The following is a 26,760-nucleotide window of genomic DNA, read 5'->3' as shown; positions in this document are numbered from 1 at the left end:
TGAAAGCGTTGAGTACATTTATTTTGTATCCAGTCATTTTATCACACTTCCTCATTAGTTACAGTTTTTGCATTGGTGCTCATTCCTCATTATATTAAGTTACAGGTACCTTGGAGACGCCTAAGTGGAGGTGTCAGATAGCTGGGATAAATGTTCCTGGAACTTAGATCCAAGCTCCAAAAAACTCTAAACAGAAGTCTAGTGGTGGAGAAGGCACCAAAAAAGAGACTGGAAAGAAATAACCAATGAAGTAGAGGAAAATCCTCAAGGTCTGGTGTCAGGCAAGTCAAAGGATAAAGGTATTTCATGGCCAAAGGCACGGCCACAATGTCAAATAAGAGAGTGACTACCACCTACAAAGAAAAATGCCACGGGAATTGTCAACATAAAGATTTTGCCAAATGAGATAGGAGCGTTTCAGTAGAGGGGTGGGGACAAACCCAGCCTGAGGTGGGTTTAAGAGTTAATGGAGTACGAGAGGAGTAAGGAATGACATGATCAGAACTTGTTCAGAAAATCTGCAGAGAGGCTGCAGAATGGGATTATAGCTGGAAGACGTGAGGGATCAAGGCAATGGATTTGCTTACTTGTTTACTTGATTTTTTAAAAAATATGAAACACACCAGAATGATGAGAATGATCCAGGCAGAAGATGAGATTGATGACTACAGGGAAGCATTGAAGCAAAAAACAGGGAAGACTTTGATAAAAGGAAAGGAATGGCACCTGGGTGCAGTGGATGGCTCTGATAGTCATAGGAGGAGGGATGCTTCTTCTGTTGTAAGATTTACAACTTTCTAAATGCATTGATTATTTAAAAGGAAAGGCATACATTAAGCAGTCTACTCAAGATGAAAATCAAATCATCCCTCTAAAAGTAGTCATGAAATAATAAAGATCAGAGGAGAAACTAAAGAACTAAGAAATAAAATGACAGAATTAATAAAGATCCAGCTCTTGAAAAATTTGCCAGTGTATTCTCTTACCTTTTAGTATATACAATGAAAGGAAAAACAAATTAGAACTTAGAGAATAAAATAACAGTTATAATAAAATAGAATATTTAAATAAAATAATTAAAAAATAAAAGACTAATACGGTTACAAAAATTTTAGATGTCAAATTGAGTAACGGAAAATGCTGACAAATGGAGACAATTTAGGCAAGTGAAGTTGGAAAATAGTCTTCAAAGGCAGAGTTTTCTCAAAATCGCTTATAGCTAGACCTCTATTTAGTAGTTTTGCCTAAGGTTAAGCTTGTCTAAGCATGGGTACTTTGGTGAAAAATCTTCGTTCTGACCAAAAAGTTCAAAAATTATCTATTGATACAGTAGCCTGTTACAGCCCCCATGTTAGAAAGAGCTTTACGAAAATTATTTCCCAGCTTTAACTCAATTCTTAGGCCATGCTTTCTTTCTTTTTTTTTTCCCCCCAAAGATTATATTTATTTGTCAGAGAGAGAGAGAGAGAGCAAGCACAGGCAGACAGAATGGCAGGCAGAGGCAGAGGGAGAAGCAGGCTCCCTGCCGAGCAAGGAGCCCGATGTGGGACTCAATCCCAGGACGCTGGGATCATGACCTGAGCCGAAGGCAGCTGCTTAACCAAATGAGCCACCCAGGCGTCCCGGGCCATGCTTTCTTTATGAAAAATATGTAGTAAGCTTAAGAGTTAATGCTTTCATGTCATGAAATTCAGCATTTTTATTTTTTTTTATTTATTTATTTTTTTTTTTTTTAAGATTTTATTTATTTATTTGTCAGAGAGAGAGCGAGCGAGAGCGAGCATAGGCAGACAGAGTGGAAGGCAGAGTCAGAGGGAGAAGCAGGCTCCCTGCAGAGAAAGGAGCCCGATGTGGGACTCGATCCCAGGACGCCGGGATCATGACCCGAGCCGAAGGCAGCTGCCTAACCAACTGAGCCACCCAGGCGTCCCGAAATTCAGCATTTTTAAAAAGATTTTATTTATTTATGAGGGAGAGAGAGAGCGTGCATGGGGAGGAGCAGAGGGATAAGGACAAGCAGACCCACACCAAGCACAGAGCCCATTGCATGGATAGATCCCATCACCTTAGGATCATGACCTGAGCAGAAATCAAGAGTTGGTTGCTTGGGCGCCTGGGTGGCTCAGTGGGTTAAGCCACTGCCTTCGGCTCAGGTCATGATCTCAGGGTCCTGGGATCGAGTCCTGCATCGGGCTCTCTGCTCAGCAGGGAGCCTGCTTCCATCTCTCTATCTCTCTCTGCCTGCCTCTCCATCTACTTGTGATCTCTCTCTGTCAAATAAATAAATAAAATCTTAAAAAAAAAAAAAAAAAAAGAGTTGGTTGCTTAACTGACTGAGCTACCCAGGCGCCCCTCAGCATATATTTAAGTAACATTTTTTCTTGTCCCACCTACCTTTGCCAAACAATATAAAATTGTTTTGCTCAAAAATTAAGCCAGTTCTGATGAGAAGTACTTCTTACAGTAATTATTTTTACAAGATCAATCCATATTAAAAGTCATTACATTGTTAAATTATTAAAATGACACAATTCTTGAAATTCTTTCATAGCACTTACCACTGCCTAGCATACTAGATGTTTATTCCCTTATTTAGTCTTTATCCTTACTACAAAGTAAGCTTCGGCAGAGCTTTTGTTCATCACTGATGCCTTAGTACTTAGCATGGTACCTGGCAGACAGTAGGTGATCAATAAATATTTCTCTAATGAATGAATATATCCAACAATTATAAGAGCAATAATAAAAAATAGACACTGTGAAATTGTAATATAATCTAATTTTTAAAATATTAGGAAACATTTCCTTCTGGTAACAAACCCTTTTCAGTATTTTTTCAATTTAAGAGAAAAACCACAATATGTTACTCTAAGAATTTTCTATTTCTTTTTTTTTTTTTAAGATTTTATTTATTTATTAGAGAGATGGAGAGAGAGCACAAGTAGGCAGAGCAGCAGGTAGAGGGAGAGGGAGAAGCAGGCTCCCCACTGATCGGGGAGCCCTACGCGGGGCTCAATCCCAGGACCCCGGGACCATGACCAGAGCCATAGGCAGATGCCCAACCGACTGAGCCACCCAGGTGCCCCAGCATTTCCTTTTTCTATTTCGTTCTTTAGGCATGAAATTTTTGTCTCTTTGAAATCTAATGACTAAACAGCAGATGTCTTTTCAGACTGACCAACATTTTCTTCAAACTGATTATCCAATTATATTCTGTTCCTCTCTTCTATTTTAATAAGTGGGGTTTACTTAAACCTGAGATACAGCTCAAAAACTATTTAAAATAGGAAAGCTCCAATTCTGAATACATTTTTCAAAATGTACTTAAGGAGTTCACACGCATTTTCTGCTGCAAATCTGCTCAAATATTCGTTTGTAAATTTACAAGATGACTCTGCTCATTATTGTAACAGCAACAGTGAAATGTCATGAAGACAGACTGCAGACAAGCTCACTTCAACAGTTTGACTCTGGAAGGCACAGCTTCACTCAACAATAAAAATCAAGGCTACTGAGGAACGGGGTTATATGGATAATCATTATTTTACAAACCTCTCTTCACATAGCATTTTTAAGACAACAGTATTTGTTTGATGGAGTAATCATTTCTAATGAATCTATTCCTGTAGTTTCAAGTGTGTAATATAGATCACATAAAACACTTCAAGAATTAAGTTTTCCCTGGACTATGAGAAGGAGTTACGACACAGGATTTCAAAGAATCCTTTAAAGTGTGATGTTCCAGGATACTCTCCAAACTTAGTCAAAACAAGTCTTTTACCAGAATTTGGCTTAAACACTAGGAAACGAATATAATTCCAGTAACACTTAAATTCCAGTAACATTTTAAAATGATGGCAGAAAATAGTTACTTACATGGATTAGAAAAGACGGAAAATTTGAACTTACATTTCAGAAATATTATCAGATAGCCTGTACCTCTTCTCCAACTCCATAAAAAGCACATGTTATAAACGTAAAACAAAAAATCCTGTTTATGTAAATTTAACACATCTTTGTGCTATATGCAGGAAGAACTTAAAGGTGAGAAAACAGACAATAAAACTGATTAGGGCAGGGACCACTATATCCCTAAGAATTCGTATTAAGCACGGCATTCAAATATTTACCACATTTAAATCAAAGAATAAATGAATAAATGAACAACACAGATCTTGATTTGAAAGATCTTAAAATCCAACAGAGGGGTTTTGAATGAATCCTTTGATGAATTATCAAGGAGGAAGTGGGTCCTTGATCTGGGAGGGGATGAGGTTCTTGTGTCAATTTACAGGTATATTTCAAAAAAAAATCTGGCATTTACTCTTGACAAATAAAATATATATCTACATATTTTTTTAAAAATTGGCAACAGTGAAGAATGGATTTGTGAAAGAAGAGACCATCAGTAGGGAAGCCAATTAGAAAGCTCTTCAGGGTGGGCGCCTAGGTGGCTCAGAGTTAAGTAACTGCCTTTGGCTCAGGTCATGATCCCAGGGTCCTGGGATTGAGTCCCATATGGGGCTCACTGCTCAGCAGGGAGCCTGCTTCTCCCTCTCCCTCTGCCTCTCCCCACACACGCTTGTGCTCTCTAATAAATAAATAAAATCTTTAAAAAAAAAAAACTCTTCAAGGTAAGAGGTATAGTTTAACCTTAGCTAGAGGCAAAGATCTGAAAGGGAGATGAGCATTAAAGATACTATAGAGACAGAACTTATAGAATGTTTGTGGCAAATGGACATGAAGCAGTCAAAGATGACAGCATTTTCAAACCTGGGTGATTGGAAGAATGGTAACATCAACATAAAGAAGTAAAAGTAAGAAGGTTACAGTTTCACGAGGGTTGAGTGTAGCTCTAAATAAATTTTATTTTAATTACGTATCTAACAACCAAATAGAGGAATAAGGGACTCGTCTTACCTATCTTATAGTTAAATATCAATCTATTTAAGAAATCAGAAATTTAGATGGATCCTGGACTCTTAATACTCATTATCTTTCCATTCTTTCCACTAGTTACAACACATGGCATCAACATTTCTTTTATAATAATAATAATAAAAATACCTTAGAATAGAATCTGAAATACAAAATAAGGATTCTAGCGCAATGTTACATCTTTCATTTTGTTAAAAATAATTGGGAAACACCTCTGATTCAATCCATAAATGATAATTAAAAATAAATATTGAATTTAAATTCAGCTGTAACATACGAAGATTTAGCTTTGTAAACTACATGATGGATTAAAAGCTCAGTTGAGAACTCTGACATACACTGAAAACTGAAGCTGTTTCAGGGTAAAAGCTATCTAATATAGGAATTTTATTTATTTGTGTACCCCCAAAAGCACTGTGACATATACTTATATAAGATCAAGGTGAAAAAAAATGAGTGAGGTAAATTTTAACCTCTAAACTCAATCACGTCTCCTTACCACATGATCAGACAGCATCCCAAACTACTTCCTCAGATTTATTCAATAATCTCATTGAAATTATTTATTTAATGTCTGCCTTCTTCCCTAGACTGGAAAGTCTACGAAGGTGATAGAAAGAACCATGGCTTTTGAGATACTTACAATACAGGAACTGACATTCAATTTAAAAATTGCAATATAGCATGGTAAAGATATACAGAATACAGAAATTTATATTCTATCTACCTCTATATGCAAAGGATGGAAGGTCAAAACATATATTTCCAGTCTAGCTGGACCTCTGTAAAAGCTCCTTGCCAGATGAAACCTTATAGTTGGTCCATTAAATGGAAAAGTCAGTAACTATAAAAATTATAGTCACATATCCTTAAAGATTTTAACTGAAACATGTACATATATATACATTCACAAATCTTTTCATACAGGGCTAATGCCATACATTTTCTGTGGACCGCCTACTGAGTTGGGGTCCTCTTTTTTGTAGAAGCCAGGCCCACCATGACCCAACATCCATGATTTCCATTTACGGTTTCTATAAATGGAGAGAGAACTTAAAAGGACTTTAAACATAATATGAGTACGGAAGCCATTACATCACTGGTCTGTCCACCATGACATAAAAATCTTGTGCCAGAATGTAAATTAATGCACTTCTTTCAAGGACAAAGTGTTACCGTGAAAAAAAAAGTCCCCTGAACAAAACAGTGTGCTTTGCAATGTGGCTAATTTACATTTCAGTGTGAGCTCACTTCCTTGCAAACAACAAATAGCTGGCTCAGGAACTTGCACTGCTTTGGACTTTGATGATTTCCAACACACACCCACCCCTAACCCTGCCCGCATCCCCTCCTTCACAGTTATCCAGCCTTCCTCAAATTCGAGAGCGAATTTATTAAGAACTCTTTTATATTGAGATGTCCCCGGAGCATTCAACTTAATTTTCAAAGAATGACTTTTCTTTATACTCATTAATTAACATGTTTACAAATGTTTCATAATTTTTAGAAGAAGGCCAACTGTTAAAAACGGGTCTGTAGGGGCGCCTGGGTGGCTCAGTAGGTTAAAGCCTCTGCCTTCGGCTTAGGTCATGATCTCAGGGTCCTGGGATCAAGCCCCGCATCAGGCTCTCTGCACAGCATGGAGCCTACTTCCCCTTCTCTCTCTGCCTGCCTCTCTGTCTACTTGTGATCTCTGTCTGTGAAATAAATAAATAAACCCTTAAAAAAAAAACTATTACAAAAATGGGTTTGTAAATAAACACAACCAATTTTCGGTAAGTACCCAAATCATTAGGTAAACAGAGAGCTGTGCCCCAGCATCGCGCACCCTATTTAGTTGTAAGCATTTAGTTGGCCCTGGGGATCAGTAAGGACAATTTAGAGAGAGAAGAGAGAGCATGAGGTTACAGCTATGAATCAGTGCAGAGGAAGCCAGTTGAGGGTGCTTCTGCTGTTATTTTCCCACATTATTACTTATTAATGGTAGCCTAAGTGATAGAGCAGAAAGCTGGAGTCAGTACTAAGCCACTCACCAGCTAGCTGTGTAATTCGGGCAAATTACCTCTTGGGTCTTCAGTTTTCTTTTCAGTTAAATGGGATTAAGTAAATAGCACAGGCAACTATTAAGGATTTGGATTTCTAATAGCAGCTATTATTTCCTAAGTGCATAAATGTGCATGAGAATACATGAAGTCTCTATACTGAATGGGTCCTTTGTCGTCTCACACACTCTGGCAAACAGGGGTCATTCCTCTCCCCCCTTCCATATGAGGACACTGAAGTCAAGTAAGGTTACAGATATCTGCTGAGTAGCAGGGTTCAGTGTGAAGCCGGGATTGCCTCTAAAGGCCACACACTTTCAAGTATAACACATGGCTTCATGCTTATAAAATATTCTCATTTGGAACTCATAACTACCGTGTGAGAAGGTAGAGTATGCATTTATCCCCACTGTCCAAAACGGGAAGCAGGTTCCCAATATGGCTGACTTGTACAAGGTTACATATCAAGGAGTAGTAGGGAAGACTTAAATTCTTTACCAAAAAGATCTGACCAAAATAAAAGCAAATAAGGCACTAAGAGAGAGAGAGAGGGAGAAAACAGTCCTTAACGAACACATCACTCCTAATTTAGCAAAATACCACGTTCATCATAATTGCCATGAAATGCCAAAGTGGTCTTCAGTTCTGAAGTACAAGAGCGTCCCGGATTTCTCCCCACTTGACTCCTTCCCAATTTCTGTCACTAATTCTTATAGGGCAAAGTGTAGATCCACAGTAATATGTATCGAAAGTATCTTTTCACCCCTCAACTGCTTATTGGTACTAATATCTGGTAGTAAAGCAAGCAACATTTAAAAAAAAGTAAGTTAGGGGCTCCTGAGTGGCTCAGTGGGTTAAATTTAGCCTCTGCCTTCGGCTCAGGTCATGATCCCAGGGTCCTGGGATCAAGCCCTGCATCGGGCTCTCTGCTCAGCAGGGAGCCTGCTTCCTCCTCCTCTGCCTGCTTATGATCTGTCAAATAAATAAATAAAATCTTAAAAAAAAAAAAAAGTAAGTTAAACTAATATTATATGGCCTTCTTATCCCTGAACTCACTCATCTGTAACAGTTATCACAGTTGATACTATGAAGACTACAGCATAATTATAACAAAAGATTTACTTTTTCAAAAAGCCCTTTCACTTGATGATAGGTTAAAAAAAAAAAAAGATTTTCTTGCCATCCACTCTTAGATTTTGTGAATTTTGGTATGTATTTGCTGTGGCACAAGGATGAAGACTGCCATGCCATCGAGATAATGGCAAACCTCACAGTCCTACTGATCCTTTATGGCTGCCATGTGCTGTGACACCCAAATGTCTTATGTGCCATAAAAAGTAATAATCTGGATAACCATCAGTTTGTCTTTTACTGACCTGAACCAAGCCCAGTACTTCTATCTCTGTGTAGCTTTATGGTGATGGAGGGAAATATAGGAATGAGTCAGTACTCTCTAGACACAAATATAATCAAGGAAAATGAGCTGGGTTCTCTGTACACATAATGAGCCAATCACAGATCAAGTTGAGTCTGCTGCAGAACCAATCAGATTTTATACGTTGTGTATTAACTGGAACAGCAAAAATTGGGTAAGGGTAGTAAAGGGCAATTGTAAGCAATAGAGAAAAATGTGAAGCACTGTTTCTCAGCTGCCTGTAATTAGAAACAGTTAATCAATACAAATGTTACACCAGATAACCATGATAAAGAAATTCCCTGGCTTGCCCTACAGCTAGACATAAAAAAAAAAAAGCCACAAACTCATTGTATAATTCGACTCCAGCAAAAAGCAAAATGAATTATGTCAGTGAGTCAAATGGCCATCAGTGGACCAGTGGAGGCTAAATTTATTTCTCAGTGTTAATTCAGTGTTGTTATGAGGCAGGTCAGAGCAGGCCTCCCAAATCCCCCATCCCTGGGGGTTGGGGGGGGGGAATGTAACAAATTTAGACGAATGGGTCAGGCCCCTCCAAAGCACCAGGCTGAATCTGTCGAGCAATTCTAAACTCCTGTGGAGCAGGAGCATTGGGTGTTCCTTCTTTCTGCTTATCATAAAAATATCTCCCCAAAGAAAGGCAAATATTAAGTAAAAGTGAACCAACCAAGGACACCTGGGTGGCTCCGTTGGTTTAGCCACTGCCTTCAGCTCCAGTCGTGATCCCAGGGTCCTGGGATCGAGTCCCACATCGGGCCCCTTGATGGGCGGGGAGCCTGCTTCTCTCTCTGCCTCTGCCTGCCGCTCTGCCTGCCACTCTGCCTGCTTGAGCTCTTTCTCTCTGACAAATAAATAAATAAATAAATAAAATCTTTAAAGAAAAAAAAAGTGAACCAACCAGCCTCAGTCTAAATCTCTCTTCCACTCTGCACACTATAGCCAAAGGAAAGTCCCGAAGTCCAACTCATGACCATATTACTTTTACTTAAAGCTTTTGTTTTCAATCACTGACAAACTTAATAAAAGCTGAGATCTGTGGGATAGAAAACAGTGTTTCTAACAATCTAGGGTTCTTGCTACCTTTCCATCCTTGCTTTCCTCTCAACTTCTCTTCCTATGTCACATTTTTTTTTCTCACATAAAAAGAGTTAAAACACACCACATCAAAGGAAGCAAATGAATATTACTGAATACTTCCCAAATGAAAAGAGCTATGGAAGATATTATGGATAATATGAGTGTGAGTGGAATTAAATCTCATTCCCTTCTGCATTTAACCTTCAGTTAATTCTCTTATCCCTGCTCCCTGGTGATCTGATACAAGTAGGTAGGCCAACTATGTTACCAGGCAACACTGCTTATAGTAAAAATGATTAGTAAATTTGCACCTCAGAGGAACTCTAAATAAACTATAAATACCTCATAGGAAGCCACAGCTTTGTCTTCCCTGAGTGTGACAGCTCTCGTGATTGTCATATCCCTTATGGGGCCCCTGAAAGCGAAGTCAATGGGACCTGTATGGTATATGATCTCCTGGGACACACGAGATTCTTTAAACCAAGAGAGCTCCTTCATCTGCCTTGTGTAAGCTTTCTCTCCTTCAGCAGAGCTTTCCCTCAGAGCAAGGACTCCCAGATGGCTTTAGGAACTGCTTCCCCCGACTGCTGTGAGGATCCCAACCACTGAGGAGGAACATCTGATGCTGCCTTCCTGGCAAGCTGTAGTTCCTGCCTGCTACCCTTCTAAGTAAACAAGCCTATGGTAGTTTTCTGTTGAGCTGAACCTAGAAAGACCCGTCCATTTACGTAGCAATAAGAGTAAAAGAACACCTTAAAACGGCATTCCAGGGACGCCTGGGTGGCTCAGTTGGTTGGGCAGCTGCCTTAGGCTCAGGTCATGATCCCGGGGTCCTGGGATCGAGTCCCACATCGGGCTCCTTGCTCGGCAGGGAGCCTGCTTCTCTCTCTGCCTCTGCCTGCCTCTTTGCCTGTGCTCGCTCACTCTCTCTCCCTCTGTCTCTGGCAAATAAATAAATAAAATCTTTAAAAAAAAAAAAAACGGCATTCCAGATGTTCTACAATCTGTACCCAAACTCCTCCCTCTCTGTCTGCTCTTTTAGATTAATGTATATCCCTGACAAATCAAATACACAGTCTTTACTCACTCTCTCTGTTATTATTCCTTTTCTGGGGAGCCTGTGTTTCAGGGAACATAGACTACCTGCCTTTAGTCCATTCCTTCAGCCATCTGCTGAGATGAAGCTATGGGTATTCACAACCAGAGAGAAAGGAAATACAAGGGAACTTTGCTAAAAGAAGCTAATTGTCCACACTCACAGAAAAAGAATGGAAATTTACGGAGAATAAAAAATAGGTTGAAGTTGGTGGAGAGATTTGGCAATAGCATGCTGAAGTGTAAAATGTCCAGATAGAGTTATCAAGACCAATTGTAGAAAAGAGCAGAGTAAGGCAGTATATCGAATGCTCTCTTTTTCCCCCGCATTATGAGCCATGGGGAGAAACCCGGATGGGCATCAAAAGCAGGTGACTTGGAAGAGTTCGATGATTCGGTAATCCTTGGGAGAGGGAGAAGGGATGGAGGAAAGGATTACCAAGGAGATGGGGTTTACCAGCGGTTCAGGTAAGGGACAGTGTTGGTACAAGTGCTCCAACTCTACCTTCTTACCCCATTATCCTCATGAGCCTGCCCGGTAGAATTTGCAAGTTGATGTTAATTGTGTGGTAGAACTTTCATTGGCATCACAGCTTTCTTTAATCCCAAACTACTAGAACGGCCTCCTTTATTACAAAGTTGCCGAATACCCTAACTTTTTATACGTTAGGGTCAACTCCATTATTTCCGAACTCTGCTTGTGGTTAACTTAAGATCTAATCAAGTTGTGGCACTTAGATAAAAACATCAGTTCTTCTGGACTTGCTAAAGGCTCTAGTAGGTTTTTTTTTTTTTAAGATTTTATTTATTTATTTGACAGAGATCACAAGTAGGCGGAGAGGGAAGCGGTTGGGGGGGGGGGGGGGGGGGGGGGGGGGGCGGGGGGGGCAGGCTCCCTGCTGAGCAGAGAACCCCATTCGGGACTCGATCCCAGGACCCTGAGATCATGACCTGAGCTGAAGGCAGAGGCTTAACCCACTGAGCCACCCAGGTGCCCCTCTAGTAGGTTTTCTTGAAGTGTGTGAATTCTTAGGTTAAAACACCCATTTGAAAGCAAAACTTAAAAAAAAATCAGTCAACAGAGAAAAAGAGGAATGAAGTACACTTGCAGAGAGACACTAGCAAGATATCTTAGAGATATAGAGAAGGAAAGCAGCTCCAGCTCTTTTTTTTTTTTTTTTTGGAAGATTTTATTTATTTATTTGAGAGAGAGAGAAAGTGAGAGACAGCACAGGAGGAGGGGAGAAGGCGAGACAGAGGGGAAGGGGCAGAGGGAGAAGCAGACTCCCCATTGAGCAGGGCCCAATCTGGCTTGACCCAAGGACCCTGGGATCATGACCTGAGCTGAAGGCAGCCCCTTAACCAACCGAGCCACCGAGGTGCCCCTCCAGCTCCCAACTTTCTGTTATTGATGTCAGTTGGCGCTGAGACGGAGCTGTATTCCCTGCTCTTGGACTCTTGACATAAAGCTTTATCTTTAACAAAACACTCTTTTTGGTTAAGCTAGTTTAATTTGTCACCAAAAAGTCTCTAACCCAGAAACAGTGATTGGGGCAAAGTGTATAGATAATCGGGTTTTATCATATTGAAAGATTCTGTTAATGTTGTTTTAAAGAGAAAGAGAGAGAGAACTCAATTATAGCTATTTTATTTGGGGCTGTTAACTTCCCATTCATCTTTCTACTCTCACAGGATCTAACATAGTGCCTTATACACACCACATTTAACACATTTAAATGTTTATAGAATGAAAAAATAAATGTTTATTGAAGGAACCTATAATTAGAAAGGAATGAAATCTATTTGGTCAAAATAGTTTGCCTAATTATGGAGTCTTTGAAAACATTTCATCTCTAATTAATAAAAAATATTCTTTGCAATTCTCATTAGCATAATTCTATGATTAAGCACACATACATACACACAAAAAATGCTGTATTCTGTGCTCTAAATACTAAAAGCATAATTTGGATTTCATTTATTCAGATTTTGTTAACTCATGAGACTGTAAAGCCTGCTATAAGTGTAGTCATTAAGACTACCAGCAGACTCTTATAGTTCTCCTTCTGGGTACAGGATAGAACTGCATTTCTCAACCTCCTTGAAGTTAGATGTAGCCATGATTTCTTTGGCCATTAAAATGGCTGTGGAGGGCGCCTGGGTGGCTCAGTGGGTTAAGCTGCAGCCTTCAGCTCAGGTCATGATCTTAGGGTCCTGGGATTGAGTCCCACATCGGGTTCTCTGCTCAGTGGGGAGCCTGCTTCCCCTTCTCTCTCTCTCTCTGCCTGCCTCTCTGCCTACTTGTGATCTCTCTCTGTCAAATAAATAAATAGAATCTTTAAAAAAATAAAAAAATTTTAAAAAATGGCAGTGTTACACATGTCCCTTCCACGTAGAAGCCAAGGTGCAATTCATCACCTCCTGCCACCCCTCCGTCCTAACAATTGTAGAAATCTATGTTGAGACCGAGCCTCTGCTAAACTGGGGCTCCAACTGACCACCTGGAACCAAGTTCTCATGTTGACCCTAACTGCACATGTCCTGTAACTAAGAAACAAACCTTTTTCTAAACCACTGAGATGTGAAGGTCTTTTGTTACGATAGACTAATTCACCCTACCCGGCATATTCAGCAAACACTTCTCTCATACATGGAGTAAAAACAAGGACTAGCTCTGGCCTTTAATTTGCCTTCAGAATAGTAACATTCTGTATAGCACTGCAACATTTATAGAAATGCTTTCTTATAGCAGTGCACCTCATCTTCCAGACTCTCAAAATCCAAACACAGCAACTGAACGGAGTCAGATCCATTTTTGGACCAATCCCTCCTTCTCTCAATTCCCACTACCTGCTATCTGAAACTCAGGGACCAAATATATTTGGAGGAGGTGCTATTCCTTGCCTTTCAAACCCTTGCAATCAGAACTCAGGAGTGAAAAAAAATTTAGACATTAAAGGATCCTTGATCATTATTTTATTGGTTCCCTTAAAGCTGTTTTGCTACTACAATACCTCTAAGACTCTCAATGTCTGTTGAATGAGCTGTGTGCTGTCATCATTCTAATTTTACAAACAAGGAAGAAGATTCAGGGAGGTTCATAAACTTGCTGGGAACCTTACACATTAGCGGCACAATCCCAGAATTTTGGGTTTTAAATCCCTTGCTCTTTCCATTTCTATGTACCACGCTTTCTAAGGTCTCTCACAGCTACAGAATTCCAGGATTTGATACTAAATTAATAATATCAATAGTGTTGTGATTTAAAAAAAACATGCTAATCACATATTTACATCCAAGAATAATTAAGGTCATTCCTTAAGCAATTCTACTTGGCTGAACATAGTCTAATTCAGAATCCTGAGTGCCCTGAAGCACAGAACAGGAAGAAATCCTAGAGGCATATTGCAGAACAATGAAGAACTAGGAAAGAATTCAGGGGGAACGTAGCCTTTTCTTTTGACATACAGTCTACTTATAATTCTGACTTTTAGATTATGTGGTTCTTACCACATCAGGTAACCTAAAACTCTTTGCTCTCCCAATTTTTATCAAACCTCAGTTTAAGAAATACTTGTGAAGGATTGCCTGTCCACCATTTCCATAGGTTCAGTGGTTCTCAACAGTCAAATAAATTTGGAAAAGGTCACCGAATATAGCCTCCTTTAAAAGAGTCATATTTCACATTAGTCAAGAAATTGAGTAAAAAACTACTGAAATTTGTCTAACCCCGCTATTTCAAAGTTATAGGAGTTCAGACTCTTATTTCAAGAAATAAACTATTGATTGTCACTTCTTAGAACAGTTTGGGAAATACTGTTCTAGTTAATTCTGAAATGTTATCACTGGATCAAGTTAAGCCTTCAGGGAACTTATCTCTAGAGTTTTATTCCTGCCCTACATTGATGAACACTGTCTAAAATTCATTATTTTCTGTAGGGATTTTTTTTTTTTAAGATTTTATTTATTTGACACGGACAGCAAGAGAGTGAGAGAGCAAGCACAAGCAGGGGAGTGGGAGAGGAAGAAGCAGGGTCCCTGCACAGCAGAGAGCCTGAAGTGGGGGCTAGATTGGGGGATGCTGGGATCACGACCTGAGGCAAAGGCAGATGCTTAGCCTACTGAACCACCCAGGTGCCCATGTAGGGATTTTTTTTAAAGATGTTGCCAACAGCATCATACAATCTAATCTCCCTTTTTTTTAAGGCCCATTAGAGAATACTCTTCTCAGGCCTCATCACCAGAAAATGCCCTCCTTAGGCAGAACTGGTTTGTTTTTATATTTTAAGCAAAAACACACTGAAACTTACTTTTTCCCCTTCCCCCCTTTTTCCTGCTGCTGTGAAGCCCAGAGCCAAAACTGTGACTCACTTTTAGTACAGGATCTTACAGGATGCACTTGGGTTTATCTTATCCCTTGACTTTGTTTCCTTTTTTTCCTGCTCTGCCTCAATTTTATCATTCAGTTTTGTTTGACCCTTCGTACCATATGGACACTAAGTGGCTTCAAATCATTTTTGGAACTCTATGCTGTATGCATTAGACCTATCTTCTTTCTAGTTTCATATTCATTTTTCCCTACCTGCCCCATTACCCAAAAATATCAGTATATTCACCTTTGTGTAAAAGTATAATTATGATACCAATAGATCATACACATTCACAATATAATCAAATCCGCAGATGCTTAAAACCAGAAAATTAGACATTATTGTTCTTTTAATGGTCTAATAACCAAAACAACTTGTTAAATCTGTGTTCTGAACGGAAGGAGAATTACCATTTATTGTGTACCACTAACTGCCAGGCACTTAATATACAACAGTTCCACTTTTTGAAGGATGAAGCAAGGGTATTTGCATATACACAATTTCTGAAAGGATGAATTGGAAACTGGTAATATTGGCGGGGGGGGGGGAGAAGAAGATGAAGAAACTGGTATTATTGGTCGGCTGGAGGAGCAGGGGTAAACTGTATATATTTTTCCTTTTGTAACTTTTGCATTTTGTGAATGTATCAACTATTCCAAAATATTTGTAAAAATCAAATGGGACGATAGTAAAGATGGCAGTTATGCTTTACTCTGCCACCACAAACTTTTTTCATCAGTTCTGGATCCCTGAATACGCACTGAAATGCCCAACGGAGTTTCAAGCAGGCACGCCAGTTTTTATGTAAATAAAGTCCCTTTCTGATTCTCCACTCTTTTGGATGAGGCAATTACTTAAAATAAAAACTGAAGTTGTGATAGCCTGAGGATAACAATGAAAAAAAAAATCCGAAATGTTTCCAGTTGGTTTTATTAGTGGAAGAGTGCGGGGAAGAAGCAACGCAGTGCACGCCTCAGCCTACCGGCCGCACTACCGCGTCCAGAACTTTGCCCAAGTCCGAGCGCGGCCCACACGCCGCTCGGGACCCCCGGTGCGCGGGGGGGAGCCCACCAAGGGTTCGAGCCCCGGGCGCGGCTGGGGCAGGTTCCCGCCCGGCCCACTCCTCCGCTCGGAGGCCCCCGGAGGGCCCCGCGGGACCCCGGCCGTCGAGGTCCCGCGGGACGGTCGCGTGGGGGCGGGGAGTGGGCCTCGTCGCACGGCCGACTCGCCGCAGCCCCCTCCCCGACGCCGAGCAGGAAGGCGCACTTACCGCGTCGGGCTCCGGAGGCGGCCGGGGGTCACGGCGGGGCAGGGGGGCCAGGCGTGAGGCGAGGGGCAGGCGGGGGGCGGGGGCCAGCGGGCCGGGGGCAGGGATGCTCGGCCCCACGGGCGCCCCCAACCCCTCCCCGGCAGCCTCACCCCGCACGCCGGCCGGCCCGGAGCCGGCCACTCCCCCTCCGTCAGGCTGCACCAGGCCGAGGGGGCACGAACCCGTCGGGCAGCCCTGGAGGGGGCGGTCGAGCTGGCGGGCGTCGGGCCGGCTCGCCCGTCAGTCTCGGAGCGGCGCGAGCGGCTGCCCGCCCCGCCCCCTCCCGTCAGGCCCCGCCCCCTCCGCTCGGGCCGCGTGCCCCGGGAGACTGCCGCGGCCGCTAGCTGGGCGCTTTCTCTCCACCCCCAAAGCGCGGCGCGCGCGGACGGCCTGGCGGGGGAGGGAGTAGGTGGGGGGAGGCGGAAAGAGAGGGAGGGGGGAGGGGAGGGGAGGGGAGGGGAGGACAGGGGCTGGGAAGGACGGGCGAGACGCGGGCTGCGGCTGGGGGAGGGGAGCTCCGTGGGAGAGGGGGTGGTAGGCGACAAGCTGGGCGGGGCTCCGGGGCAGGGGGCGGGGCGCGGCGGGCGGGCCAAAAATTCCGGTTGTTCCCGCCCCTTGCAGCGCGGATGAGGGGAATTCCTGGGGCTGGAAGTTTAGGAGGAGGCCCCTCTTCAGGGCAGGAAGACAGCGGGCCTGTGGATTTTGAATCCTTAGAGAACCGCGGCCTAGAGCTTTGAGGCTTTGAGGGAACTCACCAAGAGTTCCCTTTCTTCTCCAACTCCTACAACTCTTCCCCTTCAACAGGATGCTAATTATTGTGTACCAGGTAGTGGGTGTGTGCCAGAGCAATTATGATCCTCAACTCTGGGACCATAATCCTTGTTTTCCAGTGGTGGGGTAATAGGGACGCAAGAGAAGTAGGTTCTCTTGTCATTCCAATCGCCAACATATATTAAGCAACAACTGTGTGCTAGGTGCTGACAATAACGAGAATTTACTCAGAGCCTATATACCAAACACATATTTAAAGGGCTTTACATATAGTAAGTCTTGGGCGAAACAGCTAGGGTCTCTGTCCTGTCCCCACCCTCCCCACTGTGGAGCTCCTGGTGGAAAAAGGAGGGAAGGAGTTTCCTTAGTTTGTCTCAGTGATGTGCAGAAGAAATGTCTACCTGCTTTAGGTTCTCAGAGTAATGCCTGTGTTCATTATTGGCAGATTCCGTGTTTGCTACTTGGAGCTAGCGGTATGCTGTCCTTGAGGATGGAATGTGGTCATTCTCCCCCACAAAATGAGGGAGAATTTGCTTAGATCTTCAGTATGTCTCCACAATAAAAGTCCAGCGCAAGCAAGTGGATCAAATCATTAACAGAATAACTTAGGTCAATTATGGTACTTGCCTGGGCTGGGTGGGAGATCTCTTTAGGGATCTATTTTGTAACCTCCGGCTTGAGGAAGTGGTTAACAAAAGGCAACATATAAAACAATGAAGCATTGACAGGGACTGCCCCCTCAAAGGGAAGCGGATGCGCCTACTTAGAACTGTTACAATCAGGAAAAGACACATCACAGAATCTACCACCAGGGGCTCGGGTCACGAAGCACAGGATATATTTTTTAGAGAGCCCTGTGGTTGTAACTTCCACCCCACCCAACCCCACCCCCTTTGCCACCACACCTCCACGCACAAACAAAAATTACTTCAGTGCCTTGGTTTTTAAGTACAGAAGACAGTTGTGTAAACCCTTGCCCTGAATTTTTGGGATTTGGTTCCGTTTTTCTGCCCTTATTTGATTGCTTTTTTTTTCTTTTTTTTTTTTTTAAAGATTTATTTATTTAACAGACAGAGATCACAAGTAGGCAGAGAGATAGAGAGGAGGAAGCAGGCTCCCTGCTGAGCAGAGAACCCGATGTGGGGCTCGATCCCAGGACCCTGGGATCATGACCTGAGCCCTAAGCAGAGGCCTTAACCAACTGAGCCACCCAGGCGCCCCTTGATTGCTTTTTTTAAAAACAGATTTTATTTATTTATTTCACAGAGAGATCACAAGTAGGCAGAGAGAGAGGAAGCAGGCTCCCCGAGGAGCAGAGAGCCTGACGGGGCTTGATCCCAGGACCCCAAGATCATGACCCCAGCTGAAGGCAGAGGCTCAACCCACTGAACCACCCAGGCGCCCCACCCTTATTTGATTTTTTTCAGTGTTAACGTTTGTGCACAGTAACAGCAAATGACATTCTTCTCATAGTTATTTTGTCCCCCCTCTTATTTGTTGTTCAGTTTTGGAATTTTAATTCAGCCTTTCTCTTTGGGCTTTATAGTGAGAAAGATTAGAAAAACATTGCATTCAGTTCAGATTACAGTTACAGTAAATAAAAAAAGAATCCTAATTTAAGACAAGAATTCCTATAAACCCCCCCCTTTTTTTTTCATGTCAACTATATGGTTAGTTTGTCTCAAAATCTCTTCTCTTTCACTTACTCATCTGTATTTTCAGCTTATTTGCTCTACCACCCCTATAAAAGCAAATGGACTAAAACATTCCCCATGACCTGGGGACCTCAGCACCCACCTTGCTCTTTCTCAGACTGTTCCCGGCACTGACTCCTGCCAACGTTCCAAGCACTTACCAGTGAAGCTTTTGCTGTTCCTTCGTCTGGAAGGCTATCAGCTAATCACGTGACTGCCTCTCTTTTCCTTCATGTCACCTTTCCTGACTGTCCTATGTAAACCTGCGAACTGTGCCTTAACCCCCACTCTCTGGCTACTCCTTTCTCAGCAGATAGCATTGTCTTACCCACACACTTCATATATATATGTCTGTCTCTATTCCCTCTAGAATGTGAACTCTGTTAAGAGCAGAATCCTGTCTCCTTGGTTCAGTGGCACATCTCGTGTCTATTACTTCTCCCGTCTGTCCTGTAGTAGATACTCAAAAAATATTTATGAATGAGTGAACAGCTTCACATAGGAAAGATAGTGTGTGTTTCTTTTCGTAATGGCCAAAGGGCTTTCATGCAATTTACCTTATAACTGAGTCATAGGCCTTAGATGTATTAATAAGGTTGAAAATAAAGCCGTTTCACCCTACTTAAAATTAGTATTTGAAATAGCTGTTTTTTTAATCTCCCATTCTGGCATTATACCAAGGAACAGAATTTGAAAAAGCGTTCACAGCTAAGAATTCATGCTGACATTTTACAACTTGGCCCATAAATGGATCCATGGAATCAGAGAGTAATGATGGTTCAGTAAATCCTGTCAAAGGCTTAATGTTTTTCCCTGAGATGAAACAATGTAGCAGGGATCAGAAGTGGAATAATTGGACTTAAATTTGATTACTGATAACTTGATAGATGGTATTAATGTTCCTTGGTCAGTACTCTAATAATTTTAATTGATAATCATGTTGTTGAAGTTAACAATGTTTTAATCTGGTTAAACAGCAGTTCTGATAGATAGCAAACAGAATTTAACCATAATGTGTAGACACCTTTAATAAAGAAATGGAGTGTCTTTATATATTCTGCCCTGATTACCAGTTAGTGTGGGTGTGGAAGGGGGATTAGAGGTTTAAGTATCATTAAATACAGTGTCTGTGTTCAAAATCTGGATCCCAGGGATGGGATGTCTTTTAGAGGATTTAGGATTTCTTTCTTTTTTTTTTTTTAAATTAACATATAATGTATTATTAGCCCAGGGGTACAGATCTGTGACTCATGAGGCTTACACACTTCACAGCACTCACCATAGCTCATACCCTCTCCAGTGTCCATCACCCAACCACCCTCTCCCTACCGCACACCCTCCACCACAACCCTCAGTTTGTTTTGTGAGATTAAGACTCTCTTTCGGTTTGTCTCCCTCCCGATCCCTTTAAAAGTCCTGCTGCTATCCATGCTGTGGCATGAAACAGCCTCCTATGAAAATATGGAGCTTTAAAAGGCAGGGGCAGATCACAGCCCCGGAAGAAAAATTTCCATGTTGACAGAGACCAGTGGCCAAGTAAACCCAACTCAAACTTTATGCCCTTGAAGTTCACCCAACTCAAACTTCATGCTCTTGAAGTTCACCTCAGATTTTCACTCTGGTTTCTCTTGATTCCCCAGGGTAATTCATTCCCCTTTTAGTGTCATTTAAACCACAAAAATGATGGAGTGGGATGGGGGCACAGAGAAAGGATGAAAGAAAGAAAAGGGGGAAAAAAAGAAAAACCTCCTCAGCTTCCTTTACCATAATCAAGCCAATCTAGAATGTTTACCATGAACTTTCCTAGAATTTAAAGGAGAAGGAAAATGAAATTGTTAGGGAAAGTGAAGCAACGTACGTAATTCCATTCAATTGTTAAGTGGCTCTTTTGCCAGTTTCCATTCTTCTAGGAACAAATATCTGTCCTCAAAGGACAGGTACAAATTTGCAGGCATTCTCCCTAGGTTCCTCCCCTCTTGGCTCCCTTTCTTTCTCCACATGTTAGGTCACTTTTCTATCTTTCCAGTGGGGGCCATCAAGCCTGTCTCAGTCAGAGCCAAGGCTAAAATCCTCATTTGTACTGTTCAATTCCTACCTGTGGTTCCCAGGGATACAGCATGGTCCCAGTCCATTCATAAGACTTGGGGACTGACTCTATATATCAGCTCCTTCCTCAGGTGGCAAAAGTCAGACCAGCCTACTGTCAGGCCACGCCCATCATTCCCCAGAATGGCTCTGGTGCTGGGCACAAGGGGAAGGAATGTGCATTCTTTCATGCACATATTTCCATCCACCCATACGTAAGTAGCCCTCCTACAATCAATCAGGCCACATTCTCTGACTGGAAAAAAGGTTTTTGTAAAACAACTTTAAACACTTCCTGCCAGTCCCCTCGACCTTTGTAAAAATCACAAAAATCACTGGTTCTGTTCATTCACCAGGACCCCGTTTAACACACTTTGGTGATTCTTCATTGTCTTCAAGGTAAAGGTCAAACGTCTTAGCATTGTTGTAAGATTCCTCATAATCTAACTCTTCTCTGTCTCCCCAGGCCTGTGCCCATGGCTGTGTCCGGTATGTGTTGTTTCTTTCACAATTATTATTTTTAAATATGTTCCTTCCATCTGGACTGTCCTACTTTTCCAATCCCTACTTGTTTAGGTCCTTCAAGACTCAGCTTAAGGGTCACCTCCTCTGGCAATCTTTATCCTCATCTTGCCAGGTTGAATGTGTTCCTCCATGGTATTCACATAATACTGCAGGGGAGGAAAATAATTTTCCCTCTACCCTTCTAAGGTTCCTGGCTGAGACACTCCCTTTAATAAAAGATTAGTAGGAGAATAACAAACTAATATGTATACCTCCTGTATGCGTGGGAAATACCCAGGAAATCTGAGTAACTACCCCACATCGCCCAAGCCACTACCTTAAAGACCATCTCCAGCCAAAGACAAGAGATGTTAATGCCGGCTTGGTGGGTTGGGTAGCAGTTTCTTGATGGACTGTGAAACATTGGCTAACTTGTTTTTCTTCCTTACTAGTGAAGAGGTCTATGACCACAGGTGCTCATAAAGATTTGTTGAATGGATAAATGGATGGATGGATGAATGAATGAATGAATGAACGAAAAAATACTCTTTGCCTATGAAGCCTTGAAAAGTAACAATTTATTAGAGATGGCCATTTTTCCTCTGATCACTATAACATACACAAGCAGGAACTTTCCTCTAATTTACAGCATTAGACTACCATTTTCATGAAAATTTAGAAGGTCCTTAATTTAGGATTCCATAAACTTCAAAGGAAAAGGAATGAACACAAAGGACTTATATTTATTTTTTTTTGCATTAAAAAAATTATTTCAGCATTTCAATGTACTTAACTTTTAGAAAGGAACAGTTTTATTGCTTTTACTTTTAAAAAAATAACAGTTGCAAGGCTACAAATGGATGTTGATTCTTATGAGTTAAAAAACCTGTTCCAGGGTGTATCTTTATATTTGATATATAACTTCCTGATCCACCAACAGACAGGAACTACTCAGTCTGGCTTCCATTGTAATGTTCTTGGAGCACAAGTTCATAACCACTAGACAAGGTTTGTCACTGTGCTGATGGTGTACTTATGGAACATTTATTCAGCAACACTCACCAACTGCGATGGAGAGGCCCACAGCATAAGAGATGCTGTGTTGCTTGTTACAGGGGCAATAACGAACCAAGATGAATCAGACAGATAAGTACACCGAAAAGTCCTTATCAGTCATTATGCTTCCCCTTCCTCCTCCATTTTGTTCATCTTTTTAAAAGCACACATGCCTCTGTGTTCACACTTACATTCTATATTCAGTGACTATACTTAGCACAGAATTCTCGGGGAGAGATCCTGGCTGAGTAACAAGCAGCTGACCCAAGACTGGAAAGAGTGGGTGAAAAGATGGTAGGATGCACTACGCACATCAGAAGACACTCTGTGTCAGCGGCCCAAGCAGCACAAAGAGGGGAGAAAATAAGCATTTCTCTCTCCTCTCCTAAGAAAATCAAGAAATAACATTACATACAGAGTTCCCATTAAAAAAAGAGAACACAATTGAGATATTCTTCATGATGCTACAATAAGACAACCTTGACTCTTCTTCACGAAACAGAGTCATAGTAATTGCTCTATTAGTATTAGGTCTAATAGGTCCAGCCCGAGATAAAAAGAACTGGCTGTAACAAGAGGGCCCTTCTGAATCTAAGTAATATTATTTCTTGATTTTCTTGGTGGATGGAGGGGAAGAAAATGACATGCATTCATAATTTGACATTGAAATGCCCTCTTGTTATAATCAGCTCTTTTCCCCTCTGACTGGACCTGTTGGACCTGATACTTTCAGACTCTGAACAATTGATTTTACTCTATTTCCTGGAGAATCAAAGATTGTTGTATTCTAGCATCGTGAAGAATGTTTCGATTTGCGCTTTTCTGTCTCTTTATACGTGTAATTAACAAGGAGTGCATTCAGTGTCAAACGACTTGCCAGAAACTTTGTTCCCAAAGACTGAAATACTGCCGCAGTTCTAGGGATCCCTTCCAGGCTGGTTTCGTCCTCATTTTCTTCTCCTGCCCTCTTTCCCTCTCTCCTACCTGCCCTCCCACTCCCCCTTCTCCTCTCCCTCCTCTTCCTGCTCAGTTCTAGGAATCCATTCCAGGCTGGTTTCATTCTCATCTTCTTCTTCTCCTCCTCCTCTTTTTTTTAAGATTTATTTATTTAATCGAGAGAGAGAGAGCACACATGGGGGGAGGGGTGCTGCAGAGGGAGAGGGAGAGAGCCTCAAGCAGTGCCCGCCATGGGGCTCCATCTCAGGACCTGAGATCAGGAACCTGAGATCATGACCTGAGCCAAAATTAAGAGGCAGTGGCTTAAATGACTGAGCCACCCAGATGCCCTTGGTTTTCCCTTCTTGCTTCCCCTTTCTGAATATACTGGCTGGGCACACAAGCCTGCCTCATATTCCTTTGAAGGAAAGTGGCCCCACCAGGTTCTGTCCCACATAGACTGATATCTCTGTGTGGTGGGTTTTGTTAGTGAACACAGACTCTGTTTTCCTGGCCACGGGTGACTGGTGGTGGGGACAGTAGAGGCAAAGCAGCCATGAATGGGCCAGGTGCCGAAGGCCAGACATCTCTGGGGAGGCCTTAAGTAGGCTCTGAATCCAGTGGTGGCAGCTCAAACCAGATGCTCACCAGAGTGGAGGAGAACAAAGAGAAGGCAGTACCATGATCCTTAGCCTGTAGTCTGAGCAATGCTGAGCCCTTTTTCTGCTTCTCTGAGGTTCTGGCTACACTTCCGAGGATGGCCTGGCTGACCTGGCCGCTGAAGGGGTGACCTCCTGGGTACCCTCATGCCCTGGGGTTCTTCGCAACAGCCTCACCGCAGCCACTGAAAGCAAGCAGGGACGGGCCTGGGGTGTTCTCCGGCCTGAACTGAGGCTTTGTCTGAATTTCCCGCTCTGGCCCTGGCTCCTCAGTGATCTCCGATTCTAAAATAGAAAAAAAAAAAACCTGTGTGGACTGGAGGGGAGGAAAACGATTTCTTTCCTCCCTTCTGGATCTTTGGCTGGCCTAATATTTAAATTGACACAAGACAGATGAACGGGAGACAAACAAATTAAATTTCATACACACTGGAGCTTATAGAAGAACGAGGCTCAAAGAAGAAACCAAAGCCGGCAGCTTTGATATTTTTTTAGACAAAGAAACAATTATTTGTGAAGATTGGACAAGGAGTTTGGGTGTGGGGTAGCAAATTAATAAATAAATAACAAGGTTTGTTTATACAGCCTTCTTGGCCCTGTGTTCCCCATCTCTGGCAATAATGATGCCTTCTACCACTCTAGGTGCAAAGATTGTATCCTTCATGTGGGGAATTTATTTCGTGTCTTCAATGAGGCAAAGGAGGATCAGAGAGTGTCCTTCCTGCCCTTAAGTAATCTTAATTGAAAATAATCAGTATACGAAAGTGGCATATTTGGGGGCAGTCCGTCTTTACCCCCATCAGGAGAGAAAGAGAAAGTATTTATTGGGTTATAATTTACATACAGCAAAATGCACACCTGGGACCATACAGTTCTAGAGCTTTGACTAATGCATACATTTGTAAACCACTCGCGTCTCGCGTCAAGCTCTAATCCATATATAGAACATTTCCATCACTTAGAAATTCCCTCAGGCACCTTCGTAGTCAAACTTCCCTCCACCTGCAGCCTCTTGTGGCAACCACTGGTGTATTTTCTGTCCCTGTGGTTTGGCCTTTTCCCTAGTGTCATATAAATGGATCGTACAAGATCTTCTTTCACATTCTTATTTAAAGCAGTATATGCCCTGCCGGACTCTCTGTTGGCACATTATATTTTGCCTTTTCCTTTTTTTTTTTTTTTCCCCAGAACAGTTAACATTATCTGAAAATAAACTGTTGTCATTATTTGAATATTGTCTGTCACTGGGATGTACATTCCCCCCAGAATGTGAGTGCAAAGACCTTGTCTTCATTTGCTACTTCATCTCCAGGGCTCAGGACGCTGCCTGACATCGTGGAGACGTTCGGTAAACATTTGTAGAATGAACCGCAAAATGCACGAGGACGTGGGAACTTCCCAAAACCTTCTCCAGACGGAGGCCGACTTCATTAATAAGAGATTATCTCCTCCCACAAAATGTGTTAATCCCGGCGTCCCTGTGTTGCCAAAGTAGTTTATCCGCAAGCAACACAACCAGAAGTCATTTGGCTGATCCCGATTATGAATTGTCTTTTAAACGCACTTTCTGGGTGATGAGATTACCTGGAATAGAGCTCATCTGAAGTGAGTAAAACGGAAATAATGATTTCATAGGGTTGTCAGGGGATAAAACGACTTGATGGAAGTGAAGCGTTGGGCGCCATGGTTCTCAGGTGGAAGCTAATTGGTCCCCACGGAAACAGCTGGTAAGGTCTGGAGATATTTTGTTTTTGTCAACACTGGGCTAGGGAGTTGCTACTGGCATCTGCTGGTAAGTGCCCAACAAAGAACAGGACAGCCCCCCTACAAACAGACTTATCCAGCCCAGAATGTCAGTAGTGCTCCCCGTGAGAAATCCGGGCACATGGTAAGGGCTGTGTTTGTTTTTGTTATTATCATTATTGTTTTATAAGTGACAATTCCTGACAAGTGTTCTCACACAGTCTGAGGGTGGGGGCATAGCACAGGGGTTGAAAGCATTAAGTCTGTAGGGAGACTCTCTAGGTTTGAAGCCAGAGCTTTACTTGTGTTAAGATGTGATTTAGAGCACTTTCTTGACCTTTCTTTCCTTTTTTTTTTTTTTTCGAATATGCAGGGAGGCCAATGTGGGGCTCGATCCAAAGACTCCAGGATCATGACCTGAGCCAAAAGCAGACGCGGAACCGAATGAGCCACCCAGGCATCCACTTTCTTGACTTTTCAATACCTAGTAATCTTTGCTTGTAAAATCAGAATAACAGTAGTAACTCCCTCAGGGATTTGCTGGGGGAGTGCATATAAGAATCCATAGACGAGGGACGCCTGGGTGGCTCAGTTGGTTAAGCAGCTGCCTTCGGCTCAGGTCATGATCCCAGCGTCCTGGGATCGAGTCCCACATCGGGCTCCTTGCTCGGCGGGGAGCCTGCTTCTCCCTCTGCCTCTGCCTGCCACTCTGTCTGCCTGTGCTTGCTCTCTCCACCTCTCTCTCTCTGATAAATAAATAAAATCTTTAAAAAAAAAAAAAAAGAATCCATAGACGACATTCAGTACTGTGCAGGAACATATGATAAATGGCCAATAAATGACATTGGTCATGGCTCTTGTTTTTGTTGACTCCAAAAGATCTCTCTACACAATATTGTGAAAGGATTAAGGGTAATTTCAATGAAAAAAGAAATAAAAAATGTATTGCTCACATAAGGCATATACAAGTATGTATTTCACATAATAATAGATGACTACATAGAAGTTAATCTGACGCATCCTTTTTTTAATTTTTTTTTTTTTTT

The 26,760-nt window shown here is 42.2% G+C and overlaps 1 protein-coding gene across 6 annotated transcripts in view; it reads right to left on the bottom strand.

Moving 5' to 3' along the window:
* The window catches only part of KLHL5 (kelch like family member 5), a 94,176-nt gene extending 73,334 nt beyond the window's left edge, over nt 1–20,842 (bottom strand). For 4 of the 6 annotated variants that reach the window (XM_059382603.1, XM_059382621.1, XM_059382586.1 and 1 more), the window contains exon 1: nt 16,228–16,316. The gene's annotated coding sequence lies outside the window, so the exon portion shown is untranslated. Of the gene's footprint in view, nt 1–16,227; nt 16,317–20,826 lie in introns of those variants that run through there. The other 2 variants (XM_059382595.1, XM_059382625.1) reach the window with 2 other exon arrangements.
* Nucleotides 20,843–26,760: the final 5,918 nt, after the last annotated feature.

This window comes from Mustela nigripes, chromosome 1 (genome assembly GCF_022355385.1).
Source record: "Mustela nigripes isolate SB6536 chromosome 1, MUSNIG.SB6536, whole genome shotgun sequence".
NCBI classification, from domain to species: Eukaryota; Metazoa; Chordata; class Mammalia; order Carnivora; family Mustelidae; genus Mustela; species Mustela nigripes.
Note: the sequence above shows the minus strand (reverse complement) of the source record. Positions and strands in the feature narration are given on the sequence as shown.